At 43.8% G+C, this 14,421-nt stretch overlaps 1 protein-coding gene across 41 annotated transcripts in view; it reads left to right on the top strand.

Annotated features, from left to right (window-relative positions):
* LOC114200901 (ATP-dependent DNA helicase Q1-like) overlaps window positions 1-14,421 on the top strand; it is a 136,908-nt gene that overhangs the window by 76,918 nt on the left and 45,569 nt on the right. For 5 of the 41 annotated variants that reach the window (XM_088025947.1, XM_088025939.1, XM_088025943.1 and 2 more), the window contains exons 1-2: window positions 12,086-12,197; window positions 13,174-13,282. The exons of 30 other annotated variants lie outside the window; for them this stretch is intronic. The gene's annotated coding sequence lies outside the window, so the exon portion shown is untranslated. Of the gene's footprint in view, window positions 1-599; window positions 676-12,085; window positions 12,198-13,173; window positions 13,283-14,421 lie in introns of those variants that run through there. 6 more of the 41 variants (XM_088025965.1, XM_088025960.1, XM_088025962.1 and 3 more) reach the window with 4 other exon arrangements.

The raw sequence follows: 14,421 nt of genomic DNA, 5'->3' as shown, positions 1-14,421 counted from the left end.
TGGTTTGATCCCTATCTAGCTGAATTCCTGGGGCCAGACGAAATTTAGGTCTCCTACTCCTCCACCATCTTGCTCCTCCTGGCCATAAAGAAATCTTATTAGCTGATGTGACTTCGAGGTGGGAGGGAAGGTAGTGGTGGGGGGAGTGCGAGGGGGAGCTGGAGAGACAGCCAGTTTCCATGCTGATGGCCAAAATCTTCATTTCTGTTCTGATTTCTGCAGCAGGTCAGGATAAGCTGTAAGGGAGAGCTGCTTCTTTTCCACCTCTTCAAAAGAATCAAGATCTAGAGTGGGCAGGGAGTTGGTGAGGGTAGGGATCTTTGGTAGGGGTAGAGTTTCTAGTTCCATGATTAACTGAGTTATCTCCTCTGATATCTCTAGTTACATTTAGGAAGTCTGTGCATGGAAATTTGCAGCAGAAGCCAGAGACTGTTCTTACCAGTGGGAGTCCTTCAAGCAGTGCCATCCTGATCTGAGTATAGCCAGATAGGCCTCTCCTCTGAAACCAGCAACCAAGTTTGGGTAGCTACAGTCCAATGATCCTTCCTGAAATTTCCTTTGCAGCAGTATGGACCTACTTCTGAGTCTCTTCAGCTCTTCAAGGAGCCTCAACACAGCCTGGCTGCTGTTGGGCATTGAGCATTGAATCACGGGAGAAGAGCTTGATGACAGTAGGTGGGTAGAAAAGGCCAGGGAAGAAGCTGTTTGCTTCTATGGTTCAAGATTCACAGGCATAAGACCTAGATATTGTAAAGCTCCTGGCTGTACAATTTTGTTTACTTTCCCTGGGAGGGTTTGAGAACTCAAGTGACTTACCAAAAGACACCTAGCATATCAAGGATTCAAACTTGCTTTCTGTCCCAGAGTACCCTGACTTTTGCTCCCTTCTTACCCCCTTTATAATCAGCTCTGAGTCGAAGTGGGTGCCCAGGTCCCCAGCATAATGAGATCATATCTTAGGCATAGTAGCTTCTGCGTGATTCCCAAATTCCTTCTGCCTGCCTGACTTGTCTGGGGACTTCAGAGTTTGGCAGCTGTCCAAGCTGGCTCCTTCATCCATGGAGATTTGCTACAGGATATTTGCTGAAAAAACATGTCTCCTGCTTGTCTGTCCTGTACTCAGTTCTTCCTAGTCATCATATCCTTAGCATCTAACTTGGCTCCTGACTTAGAAGGTTCCTGAGAAGGTACCTCCTTCAATAGTAGGCACCAACTGTGAGGCTATAAGGGAATGCCTTGTGCAGAAATTTCCTCATACTTTCTCTTTTCACCATGACCCTGCCTCCATTCTGGTTCCACTGGGATCCTGGTGGCCCTAGTTCTCTTTCTCCTATGCCCCTCAATGCTTGTTTCTCCTCTGCTGGTATACTGTAGCTCCTGCACCTTTTCCTATGTCCCCGGTACTGTCTCCCTACAATGTCCTCAGCCCTGCCTAGGCTCCTTTTCTCTCTCCATCCCCTTTCCTTCACCAGATATTTATTGAGTACCTATTATGTGCCGTGTCCTCTGGTTGGTTCTGAGGGCACACAGGCTGAGCGATTTGAGGAAGCACAAAGTACAACAGCAATTTTTATATAATGTGACAAGTGAAGCTCCCAGGCCTTCTTCCAGAGTCCTCTTTTGTTTGTGACAAGTTGGATTGACTCACATCCCTTAGTAGTGCATTTCAATGCTTCACAGTTCCTACAGATGGTAAGTTCTTCCCAATGCCTAGACTTAGTTACTCTGCAGGTAAGATCATTCCCTGGGCTTCTGTTTACTTACTCACATATATATATATATATATATATTTTAAACTGAGCACCATAATACTAATGCCAACTTTCCTCATTCCTATACAGGATGGTTGTGAAGACTGGTTGAAATAATGGGTGTAAAAGTTCTCTAAATAAATTTTGTGAATGTTAGGTAGTGATTCCCTCTTAACTTCTCAGTAGAAAGAGAGCCTTTTCTCCTATGAATAGTAACAGCTCAAAAGATAATTTTAAATAATTATGAGTTTTATCAACCTTTAGTCTCTTTTCTATTGACTCATTTGTAGATGGCAATTCCTTGATCTTTGCTGCCAATGAGATCCATGTCTCTTTATTTTTTTATTATTTTTTAATTTAAATTCAATTAGCCAACATATAGTACATCATTAGTTTCAGAAGTTGTGTTCAATAATTCATCACTTGCATATAACACCGAGTGCTTATCACATCACATGCCCTCCTTAATGTCCATCACCCACTTAACACATCTCCCCATCCATCAACCCGCTAGCAGCCCTGTTTGTTTCCCAGAGTCAAGAATCTCTTATGGTTTGTCTCCATCTCTGATTTCTTCCCATTCAGTTATCTCTCCCTTCCCCTATGTTCCTCTGTGCTATTTCTTATATTCCACATGTGAGTGAAACCATATGATAATTGTCTTTCTGATTGACTTATTTCACTTAGCATAATACCCTTCAGTTCCATCCACAGTGATGTAAATGACAGGTATTCATCTTTTCTGATTGCCGAGTAATATTCCATCGTATATATAAACCACATCTTCTTTATCCATTCAGCTGCTGAAGGACATTTCATCTTCTTCCACAGTTTGGCTATTGTGGACATTGCTGGTATGAACATTGGAGGGCAGGTGCCCCTTCGTCTCACTACATCTGTATCTTTGGGGTAAATACCCAGTAGTGCAATTGCTGGGTCATAGGGTAGCTCTATTTTTAACCTCTTGAGGAACTTCCATACCGTTTTCCAGAGTGGCTGTACCAGTTTGCATTCTCACCATCAGTGTAAGAGGACTCCCCTTTCTCCACATCCTCGCCAACATTTGCTTTTTCCTGTCTTGTTCATTTTAGCCATTCTAACTGGTGTAAGGTTGTACCTCATTGTGGTTTTTTTAAATTAAGATTTTATTTATTTATTTGAGAGAGGGAGAGGGAGGGAAGAAGCACAGAGGGAGAGTGACAGGGAGAAGCAGACTCTCCACTGAGCAGAGAGCCCAGTGTGGGGCTCAATCCCAGGACCCTGAGATCATGACCTTAGCCGAAGGCAGACAACCAACTGACTGAGCCACCCAGGAGCCCCTCATTGTGGTTTTGATTTGTATTTCTCTGATGACAAGTGATGTTGAGCATTTTTTTAATGTGTCTGTTGGCCATTTGTATGTCTTCTTTGGAGGAATGTCTGTTCATGTCTTCTGCCCATTTCTTGACTAGATTATTTGGTTTTTGGGTATTGAGTTTGAGAAGTTCTTTCTAGATCTTGGATACCAGCCCTTTATCTGATATGTCATTTGTAAGTATCTTCTCCTATTCCATAGGTTGCCTTTTAGCTTTGACTCTTTCCTTTGCTATGCAGAAGCTTTTAATCTTGATGAAGTCCCAAAAGTTCATTTTTGCTTCTGTTTCTTGTGGCCTTTAGAGATGTGTCTTGCAAGAAATTGCTGTGGCCAAGGTCGAAGAGGTTGCTGCCTGTGTTTTCCTTTAAGATTTTGATGGATTCCTTTCTCACATTTAGGTCTTTCATCCATTTTGAGTTTATCTTTGTGTAGATCTATGTCTCGTTAAAAATTTCCTTGAAGAAAACAAATGCTCTTCAATGTAGTAATAGGCATTGTGGGCAGACTTCAGAAAGGAGCCCTTAACCACCTAAGTATGAGGACATAAATAATAGGAGAAATCTTCCCCAGTCACAACGCAATTCCTTGCATTACCGTTGGAGACCAGGGGATTGCTATGATGGCTGGGGAGGAGCCCGAGGAATACATAAGTGCTATGACACTTGATCCTAGATGATAGATTTCCAAAAAGAAATTAAGAGTCTGTTTAGGCTGCACTGAGTCAGGAAATACCATCAAGCTCTGCTCCTATTACTGATTTAAAAGCAGCTGGCTGGATTCACCATTACCTACAGAGGGTGGAGGCAGAGAGCAGGGGCAGAAGCTGATCAGGGGCAGAGACCTTCTCTGGATCCCAGGATGGGAAGCCAGCCTCTTCTCAGCTCCTTGAAGCGCTTGCTGACTGGGCTTACCCTTATGGGTAGGTTGCAATGGGGTATCACTCTGGTGCTTCCCTATTGGATGGATCAGTGAAATGGGTTTCAGGCAACTGCCTGACTTCTGCAACTTTTCCTTTCTCCTCTATCTGCATTCAGACTGACCCAAAGAAAGGTTTTTGGTTTTCCAATCTCCCTTCTCAGCATCCTCCCACCCCCAGCACATACCCCATAATCCTGTCAGGAATTTCTTCCAATTATCTAGCCTGAGGCTCATCGTTTATTTATAGGCAAGCCTACTTCACAGCCTGTGCCTGGTAGAAACATTTGCACATTGCACTGGTGTTCTGTTGTGTAGCCCCTTCTCTAGCCAAAGCTGCACTTCCCACTTCCCCACCCACCATCCTGGTTTGGTCTGTGTCTTCCGTGCCTCTGACTTTAGGCAGAGCAGTTTCTTTGCTTCTCTGGCCTCTTCCAGTAATCACCACTATTTTCTTCCTGGGAATATTTCCAATTTTAATTGTTGGTAGGTTCTTTTCCTTCTCTACCAGTCCAACTCATCCCTTTTTCCCCTCATTTCCTTGGGGAATTAGAAAACAGCTGTGTACCCCCCAGAACTCTGAGCCTGGGCATTTTCAGAGCTCACCTTTTCTCACTGTTAGCCTGATTCTTTCATCTGCTGGCTACAGAGCAAGGGGATCCACGCATGGCACCCACAGAGCAGCTCCTAGTGACTCAAGCTGAGTGATTGAGCTCAAAGGCACAACAGAAACCCATCTGTAACGTGGTTGTTTTTCTTTCAAATCCTTAAGAACATAAGTGAACTGTCCTATGGTAATAGTGAAATGAGAGGGGCGGGGTGGGGCTGAGAGGTGGTTCCAAATTTTAATTTGACTTCAGGAGGCCCATTTTTCAGCATCTCCTCAGCCTACAGTGGGCTTGGATCTTAGTCATATTTAGATAGTAGCACCAACTTCTTATGGCCTCCACCTCCACTATGATTTTTTATTGTGGTATAATATACATAACATAAAATTGAGTATTTTAACCATTTTCAGGTGTGCAGTTCAGTGGCACTAAGTACATTCACACTGCTGTGCAACTGTCACCACCCTCCATCTCCAGAACTTTTTCATTTTCCTAAACTGAGACTCTGTCCCTATTAAACAGTAATTCCCCATTCCCCTGTTGCCCCAGCCCCTGGCACACCTTTACTGTGATATTACTTAGTTTCTTAAAGCACCATTCTGACCACAGAGCCTCTATTTCTTCTGTGAAATCTCAGCAACTCAGACTGAATTTCAAGACCCTTCACTGGTGCCTACAGACTCACTCCAATGAGCCCCTATCATTTTTTGGCCCAGAATCCTGCTCTCAGAGGTGAATCGGGGCTCATGCCCTTCTTTCCCACCTGATCCTTTGCACATGTTGGTCTTGAGTCTTCCCTGCAGTCCAGTTGGCCCTTAACCTTCATATTCTGTTCATAAATCTCCTGTTTTAAGACAACCTCCCTGATGTCCTAAGATGTCCAGGCTCTATTATATGGCTCCCCTTTCCAATCTCTGGAGTATTCTGCCTGGTTGCTCTTACCCTGTGTCTTGGTTCCCTCTCAGACTGGAGGCCACCTCAGGGCAGGAGGTGAAATTCATTCTGGGTTCATGTACTCTGTTTTAGGTCTTCAACACTCAGAGCGTGGTCTGGGTTCTAGGGCATTAGCCTCACTCCAGAACTTGTTAAAAATGCAGAATCTCAGACTCCATCCCAGACCTACTGAGTCAGAGTCTGCATTTTTAACAGGATCCCCAGATTACTGACATGTACATTAAGTGAGATAAGCACTGCTGGAGGAGGGCTGATAAGTAATTCATAATGTATATTTACATTGTATAATTTATAATTTATATTGTAGGTGTGTGTGCTTTTTAGGGTATGAGGGACTATAAAGGAACTGGAGGGCAAAGTACCTGGGGGTGAACTGGGAAGAAGAGGTGATATGTTGAGTGGGAAAATAATGTAATGAGAGGTTTCCCCCCAGAGTCATGGAAAAGATTCCTCTGAGTTTTTCCCACATTTTTATGGGTCTCTGGATTTTGCTCTACTGGTGGAGCCATGGATTTCTTGGTCTTCTCTTAGAGGTGACTTCTAGAGGAAAGGCCTTCAGATTACAGCCTTAGCAAAGAACTCATGTGTATCTCTTCATCTTTCCAAAAATATTTACCCTCAGAAGCAGTGCCCTTTGAACTTTACCACATGCTCTGATCTAGTCCTTGAGTATCACTGCATAACAGGGAGTGGTAGGGTGAGTCTTTGGGGCCTAGTGGTCAGGACCAGGAGGGAGTGTAGCCCAGGCCTTTCAGAATATAGTTTCCAGGAATTTCAGTCATTCAGAGTGAATAATAATACCCTTCACCTCTCTCTTCTCTGTGAGGCAGCATGGGGTTGGACATTTCGTCTCTCATCAGGATATCTCTCTTGTACTTTGAATCAGACCTGGGACTTGAGAACCACTCCTCCAGCATTCAGTGCAGTATTTCAGTGTCCTAAACTTGTCCATTTTCTCCATCAGGCTGAAGGTTTCCTTTAAGGAATCCTACCTTTCTACTTCAAAAGTTATCTAAGATATGGACTTATTTGCACACAGTTCCATTATTGGAGAGGTTATCAGGTTTTTTTTTTTTTTTTTTTTTTAACTCCTTAACTTCTACATCAGGTTGTGTTGGTTCAGTTGAGTAGGACTTCCGAGGCTGGAGCTTTGTGTCTCTATTCTGTCTTGGGCTTCTTTCTGGAGCTCTCAATGTTTTGAATACAAAGTTGGGGGATATTGCTGATGACTGGGATATGGAGAAGTCATGAAATTCTAGCCAGGAGAAGCTATCTCAGAAATCTAAGTGTGTATGTTGTTATTTCTTTTCCAACAGGCTGCATAATTTTTATGGCCAATTATCCCATTTGTAACAATGCTGAGATAACAGATCCTATCTCATGATCCATGGCACACACCAGGCACTCATGGGAGCCAGAAGATACCACCCCTTATGCAATTGGATGGCTGGAGCGGTTGGACCAAGACTCAGTTCCAGCAGGAGACAGACAGGGGTGCTAATGGAATCTCTGTGATAGGAAGGGTGTGAAATACTGGGAGCCAGGCATGGAGGGGACTGTAGTTTTAAAACTGCAGAATCTTTCCCATCTATCTGCCCTCTTACTATTTTCTCTGTGTTTTTTTTTTCCCTGCTTATTAATTAAGGGTTAGATATTTGAAGCCAGCAGGCCTAAGTTTGAATCCTTGCTCTACCACTTAGTATTGTATTACTTAGACTCTTCAATCTTGTTTTCCCATCTGTAAAATGGGGATACTAAGACCTATTTCTTAGACGAGTTTTAAGGGTTAAATAAGAGAATGTCTCTCTCTGTGCTCTCCGGCCCATGGACACACAGTTACGGTTTAAGGAACAGATAATGAAAATGAAGTAGAGGCAGAGAGAACGTGAAAGATATGCACATGGAGAGGAGTAATGAAAGGTAAGAGAATGAAGAGAGATAAAGTCAGATGGAAAGGCAAAGACATGAGTGAAAGCCAAACATGAACTGTCAGAGGACAGAGGTAGATGTTTCATTTGTAGAAGCTGGCAATAAGATCCCAAGCCAAGATCCTGCTTTCTTCTTGCCCTTTGCCACCGGGGGACTCAAGTTCTAAGTCCCTGTCCCCCTCCTGCACCTCCCTGCACTGTGATCATCACAGATCTGGCTCTACCCTGAAGCCGGAACAGCCCTGCCCTGTGCTTGTTCACATATCTCGGCCTGCACCATCATAGTTACCCAAGTCCATAGGCATTTTTCATTTTGAACACAACTGTTTGGAGTGCAAAAGCATCATGGTGTCAGCCAGTCAGTGCAATAACCAGGGGGAGTTTTATAGTCACTGCCGTGATGATAATAGCACTTTCATGTATCTCTGACTGTGACAGGCAATTTTCTTTCAAAGATTGTTTTTTTTTCTGGAGCCCGGGATTTCTACTCTTGTCTCCATCATCTGGGATATTAAAACAGGGTCAGTGGCTTGGCAGGCTGACTAATTTCTGGTCTTTCCTAGCTCCTCTTTTCACCCTCCCTTGTTGTCACTTCTCCCATCTTGGCATCCCTCTACCTCTGCACCCCATCTAGTTAGGCTACACGGAAATGGCTTCTGTGGCCCTCCCTACTGAGTAGTATTGTCATGTGTCTAACCTGAAGAGTAGAGGCTGAGTGGGGTGCAGCTGAAGATCCAAGAGAGGGTTCACCTTCTAAGCCTCACCCCTGTTCTCCATGGCCCCCACTCCCCCATGCTGTTCTGGGATGGAGCTGTCAGTTCCTTTCCACAAAAATATTGGAGCTTATTTTCCAGGGGGAACATTTTGAAGAAATTGGTGAATTGAACAAAGATTTAACATTAAGGAATTTTTCTATGCTAGAGACTGGGGGTGGGGTGAGGCAGCTAGTGTAATGTCTTTTTTTCTGGAAAATTCAGAAAAATTCCCATATAGATTAAGGACTGGGTGAGGAGAAATCTGGCGTATGGGCAAGGGATATGGCAACCTTTGGATCCCTGCGTCCCTAAAGAGAGACTCTATGACTCTGCTCTTGCTGCCAAAAGTAGTCTCTTCCATTGTTTGCTGGTGTGGCAGTTGCTGGCCAGCAAAATCGCTTCCCTATTTCACCCAGGTAGGGTTATTCTTAGAAGAAAGAACTAAACCTGCTTTGGGGGCTGCCCATTTGAGGAATTTTTCTATTCCCTTCCTTGGCCCATGGTCTGATGCCAAAATCCTTTCTGAAGTCCTAACTCCTGTTCCTCTTGCTTTGCCAACAGATCAAATCCTCTTGAAAATCAACATGACACCACACACTCCCCCTCCTCACTCATATCATCTCTTGTTTTTATTAAATAAAAGTGGAGCTATAAGATGTGATTGGCCTGGATCCTGGCTTCATAAAACAAAACGAACACCCTCTTTATCAAGGGGCTCAAGTATCCAGAGATTTCTTAGGCTGTTTTGCCATCATGTAAATGGGAATCAATATTCAATAAGCCCTTGATGCACTTCACTAGTGGTTTACTTAATACCGGCTCCTAGTACAGTAAGTGGCATTGATATAGGGAGGACTTTTTAAAATAGCACGGCAGTCCTCACCTTCTGGATACTGGACCTGGTTTCCCCAAGAGAGAAGACTCAAGACACTGAACATGCAGGAAAGTCATCTTGCCAGGCTTGCTGCCTCAGCATAGACGCTCCTATAACTTAGCTTAAAAAAGAAAACAGATTCTATGTGTTTTATAGCAACCAGTGTAAGATATTCTAGAGGTTAATAGGCCTACACTCCTATTAGGAAGTTTTCCACTATGTCTGGTCTGATTGCCTCCCCACTTCCAATCAATTAGTCAAACTGAAACCAACTGAAGGACCGAATTGATTCCACCATTAACAGGTAAGAGTAGACTCTCCAGTGCTCTCAGAGCGTACAGGGGTTAGTAATAATACCTCATTTCTCTGAGCCCCTGTGTTTGCTGCAGGGGAAGACTGATGGCTGCCTGGCCCCCTGGTGGATGCATGGTAGATCTGGGTTTCTCTGTGCCTAGTGACTGAGAGTTTGGCAGGAAACTGAATAACAAAGATAAATCTTCTATAAAAATTACACATAATATATTTTAGACCCAAATGGATTTTTGAAAACTTATCAACAGTTTTGGATTGTCTGTGCTGTTGTTCTCCATTCTCAGTGGTCACAGAATATAGGAATTTACAATCCCGGGTAGAAGTGGAATCTTACAGAGATTTATCCTGCGTTATGGTCTTGGCTAGGTCTCATCCCATTTAGGGGGTTTGACAGTTTGGAGGAAGCTAGGGGTAGAAGATTTTTCCATTTTACTGTTTGGGGATACAGATCTCTCCGCTGTCTGCAGTAACCCTGTAGTTGTCTCTACACAGAGAGGTCCTGGCTTAAGTCTCGTAGAGCCATTTTAGACCAGACCTTTAGAAAGTTCCCAACCTGCTGCAGACAGGTTTAGTGAACCTAAAGCAAGAGACTGGCATTTGGCCTCTCTGTTTGAGCACACATAACAGGAGTGAGCCGTCCTCGTGTTTGCTCCTATTGTCTTTTATGGGGTGAGTTCTCCAAGGATATTTAGTGGATGTTTTGAAGGAGAGATGTAAATAAACTCTTGTGGGCTTCTTGTCTTCAAAGTTCCTCACCTGGCAAAGAATACCCAGAGTGCTGAGTCTAGAAGGGCCTCAGAGATATGATAATGTGGCTTGGGGCTTTTATAACCAGTTTCTGGGGTACATAAGGGAAGGAGAAGGGTCTTTCTTTTCTCCTTTTTCAAATAACAGGAAAAGAGATCATTTAAAGCTGGAGGTGCTGAGGTTAAACTTAGTAAAGGACTTCCTAACAGTAAGCACAACCTGACCAACTCATTTAGTTTAGAGGTCATTCTGGCCTTCCTCCCTGGCCTTCATTTCTGCTGCCCTGCATCGGATGCAAAGGCCAAGCGTCATTATGGCATCTCTTACCACATCAACATTCAGAGTTGACTGGATGGGTCTCCCTACCTCCCTCTGCCTTCATGTCCATCCCTCTTGCAGCTGTATACTTAAAAAAAAAAAAAAATTGTGACGTGCTTTTCTTTGGTTAAAAATGCTTTCTTTGGTTACACAGAAGCAGACTTCCCTGCCAAGCCTCCAAACAAGCTTCCATTGTTTTGTATTGTTTTTTGCTTCTACTTTTTTTAAATATATTTATCTGGGAGAGAGAGAGAGATCGCACGCTCATGAGCAGGGGAAGGGCAGGGGATGAGGGAGAGAATCCCAAACAGACTCAACTTGAATCCAACCTTAAGACTACACTTTAAAAATACAACACTCTAAATGAAGTTATTTTCAATAGACTTTAATTTTTAAAATCTTGAAAATCAAAGTTAGTTAAGCAGAATAAGAAACTCAAAGCGTGGCAGATAAAGCGAAGACAAAAAGACAATCGTGACCATTGAAAAGGATAGGACCCACATGGTTCGGCAGACATGTAAATACAAAAATTCTTAAGACTGACAAAACGGTAGAAAAGTAGAAGTGTTATAATGAAAGAAATGGAAACAAATAGCAATGCTAACCTTAGACATAAGATAGGCCCGGAGAACTCTGTGGTAGGCAGAAAGATGCCAAAATAATAAAACAAGCCAAAGCACAATATACAACTTTAAGGAAAGAAATCATTTAACTGAACATAAAGTGGCATTTTACTACGGCGGAAACAGGTGGTAGAAAAGTGAAGTTTCAAGGAATTTTTGGAAAGCTGTTTCCAAGGGTGGCAAAAAGGAAAATAATACAAATATTTAAGTATACGCATATTTATGAAAAATCCAAAACCTCTAATAGGGGAGTTTAAAATCCCGTCTCCCAAAGAAACGGCCAGTAACTTGCAGAGGACGCTCAGTTTGTCATGTGCACAAACGTTCCCAAGAGTGAACCACGGGCACCGCGCATCAAACTTTCTCTTGTGGCCACCTGCAGGAACAACGCGCCCATCTAACTGGGAGGGAGAGCCCCGCGACGCTGGTTCAAGACAGACGCTCAGAAGGCTTCCTCCTCCCCAGATCCCACCGACCTCCTCCTCCCAGGCCAGGTCTGCCACTGCAAATCCAGCTCCCGCCCCCTCAAGGCAGCCCTACGCGTCCCGCATCCCTAGCTCAGTCTGGCAGGCCGCCGCCCCCAACGCGGAGCTTCGTTCATTGATGACCGGGTCAGTGGGGCGGGCGAGACGAGCTCGAGCAACGGGTGTGCGAGGATCCAGGCGGGGATCCCGGGGCGAGCGCTTTCTCTGGGTGTCTATTAAGGAGATCATGGCGGCAGTAGTGAGGGCAGCGGGTACAGCACCTCGGGGCGCCCAGGGCGTGAAGCACATTCCGGAGAAGAGAAGCCGGGAAACAGCCGAGGGGAGAACCCCCGGGTCTTCGCCGAAACATGCTCCTACCCCAGCTTCAAAACCGCTTCCCATTGGCTAAGCCCGCCCCCAATATTGACCAATCACACGTAGTCTTGTTCGGTGACTCACGTCGTGGCCACACCCCTCCACAAATTAGAGAAGGGTGTTACTTGCGATTGGTTGAGGAGACCTATCCCGCCCGCTGCTGGAGAAAAAGGCAAACGCTGGTGGCGGGAAGTTTTCCGTGGAGAGCGGCTGAAAACTGTAAGTAGTTGTCCCGGGGGTCGGCGCTCTGAGGTCAGAGAGAGAGGCGGCTGGGCTGGAGTGGGGGTGAAGGGGTTCTTTAACCCCTTGGGGAGAGGTTCTGTGGTAAATCTGCTTTGAAAGGGCTAATTTTTCTTTTCCTTCCTGAGGGTGCGGCCGGTCTATCGCGTATCACTTCCGTTCACCCATATATTGGCAGGAGAGAAACGGGCGTTAATCCTCGCCCATCTCTGATGGAACTTGGTCCTTTAGGGGCACGTCGGACTGCCTACCCCTCTCTTTTTATCTCCAGCCTTTTTCTATGCAGGAAGCTTGGTTACCAACGTCTGTATATGGGCAGTCACCATCGGGGGACGCATAAACATAGTGGAGGGTATTATTACATTGCTATTGTTTTCTAAACGCAGGTGGTGGGGAGAGGGGGACGTGTATCTGATTTAGCCTGTGGTACCTCAGTGGCATTTACTCCATCCAGTGTGCATGACTGGCTGTGACTTCGTGAAATATTTGCTGTGGATGCTGTCAAAAGTTCAGAAATAGCAGAAGGAAAACCAAAGAATCACGGAAGTAGTAATTAGTAAAAGTCTGTTGTGCACCCACCAAAGAACAGCTGGGGAACCAGGTGCACTCAAGCCAAAACAGGGAATGAGGATCAGGGGTATGTTGTTACAAAGCAGCTTAGAGAGTAAGAAGTCAGTGACTGTTTCTTCTTCACAGTGATTAGAATATTAACATTTTCTTAAGCGATAGGGAATTGGTTAGTGGTTACCTCATATCAACTTTGGGAAACTGTTTTTGCTTATGGTTTCCAGAGGTATAATTATCCAGGTGAAGTTAGTCTTACAAAATAAGCTAAAGTAAGCTTTGTATGACTAAAGTGGTTTTCTCTGCTCGGGGAATTTTTAAGGCTGGTCTCTCTGTTTTTTTTTTTTTTTTTTTTTTTTTAACAATTCTCCCCTTTTGAACATTATCTCAGCAGGGTGAGAGAATGACCAACCAGTACAGTATTATTTTTCAGTTTCCATCATTGATGTAGTCAGGCTGAAGGATCACATATTTGCTGTTGCCATTAGTCGAATCATCAGGTGAGTGCCATGTAGTCACCATCTTCATCATTTATGTGGTTATTGTTGATTTCATCCAGTTGTCTGATCCTGTTGGATACCATTTGGCATATGAGTGGCAGCTGACAGGCCTTTAAAACCCTTAGGGTTAGATGACGTATTAGTTAAATAAGATGACTGAAGGAGAACAATAGCCAAGGACTGAAAACTTCCCAGAGCAGATTCCCAGGTGCCAAGATTTAACGCACTAAATAAATCAAATGGATTTTAGTTTTTAAAAAGTTATTTACATTAGCATAACAAGATGTTTTAACAATCACCTCCTCATGCTGACTTAGGACTGGTTGAAGGTGAGATTGATTTATTTTAGGAGGTTGTGTGACAGGTGAACTTCCACCCAAATTAGGCGTCTGTATGGTGTGAGCAGTGAGGTAATTTAATGAGAGGCATTTCTATGGAACAAAAAGGTTAATAGTTCACGTAAATTATAAGTTCACTGAGTTTGGAGATCAGCTAGTTGAGATAATTTCTAAGTGTTGGGGTTAAAACATCTTCAGATGGAGAGGCCAAGAATGGCAATCTGAGAGATTTTCCTGGTTTGCAGTTTGAATGTCTCGTGATCTTGCTGCATGGCCACAGAGCAACAGACACAAAGATTGCCCTCACATGCGTTGTTTTGGTGGTTTCTCTTAAGTTTATGTCAAGTTGTCCAGCCTTAGCTTGCGTGGCTTTGGGCAAAGCGCAGTTTTATTTTCATAGTGATTCCAACTCAGAAGAGTGGGAGAAAATTGGAGATGTTAGTTCAGAGAGTTCTAGCCAAATACTGGAGGAATTTAGAATTCAGGATCCAGTCCAGTTTGTGGGTAGAAAACAAAACCTCAAGGACAGTTAACAGCAGTAGAATCTGATATCCACAAAGGTGTATTACTGAAACTTCATTTTTCTCTTTGAAATTGTCCCTGTTTTTATCAAAGATGACCGCAGTAAGACTAATTTGTTTGTAAATTAAGTCTAGTTTCAAAAATTTGGCCTGATTATTTACATAAGTGCAGCAAGAATAGTGATTGACCAAATAGGCGCTTTTAAATCTGCTGTGCTGGAACTTGTGTCCTATTAAAAGGAGAACTGATTGAGCTTATGTAAATACATATATTGTCATG

Source organism: Eumetopias jubatus, unplaced genomic scaffold, assembly GCF_037043125.1.
Source record: "Eumetopias jubatus isolate StellerSeaLion01/CBP00866 unplaced genomic scaffold, mEumJub1_p1.0 scaffold_8, whole genome shotgun sequence".
NCBI classification, from domain to species: Eukaryota; Metazoa; Chordata; class Mammalia; order Carnivora; family Otariidae; genus Eumetopias; species Eumetopias jubatus.
This window is presented reverse-complemented; position numbering and strand designations above follow the sequence as displayed.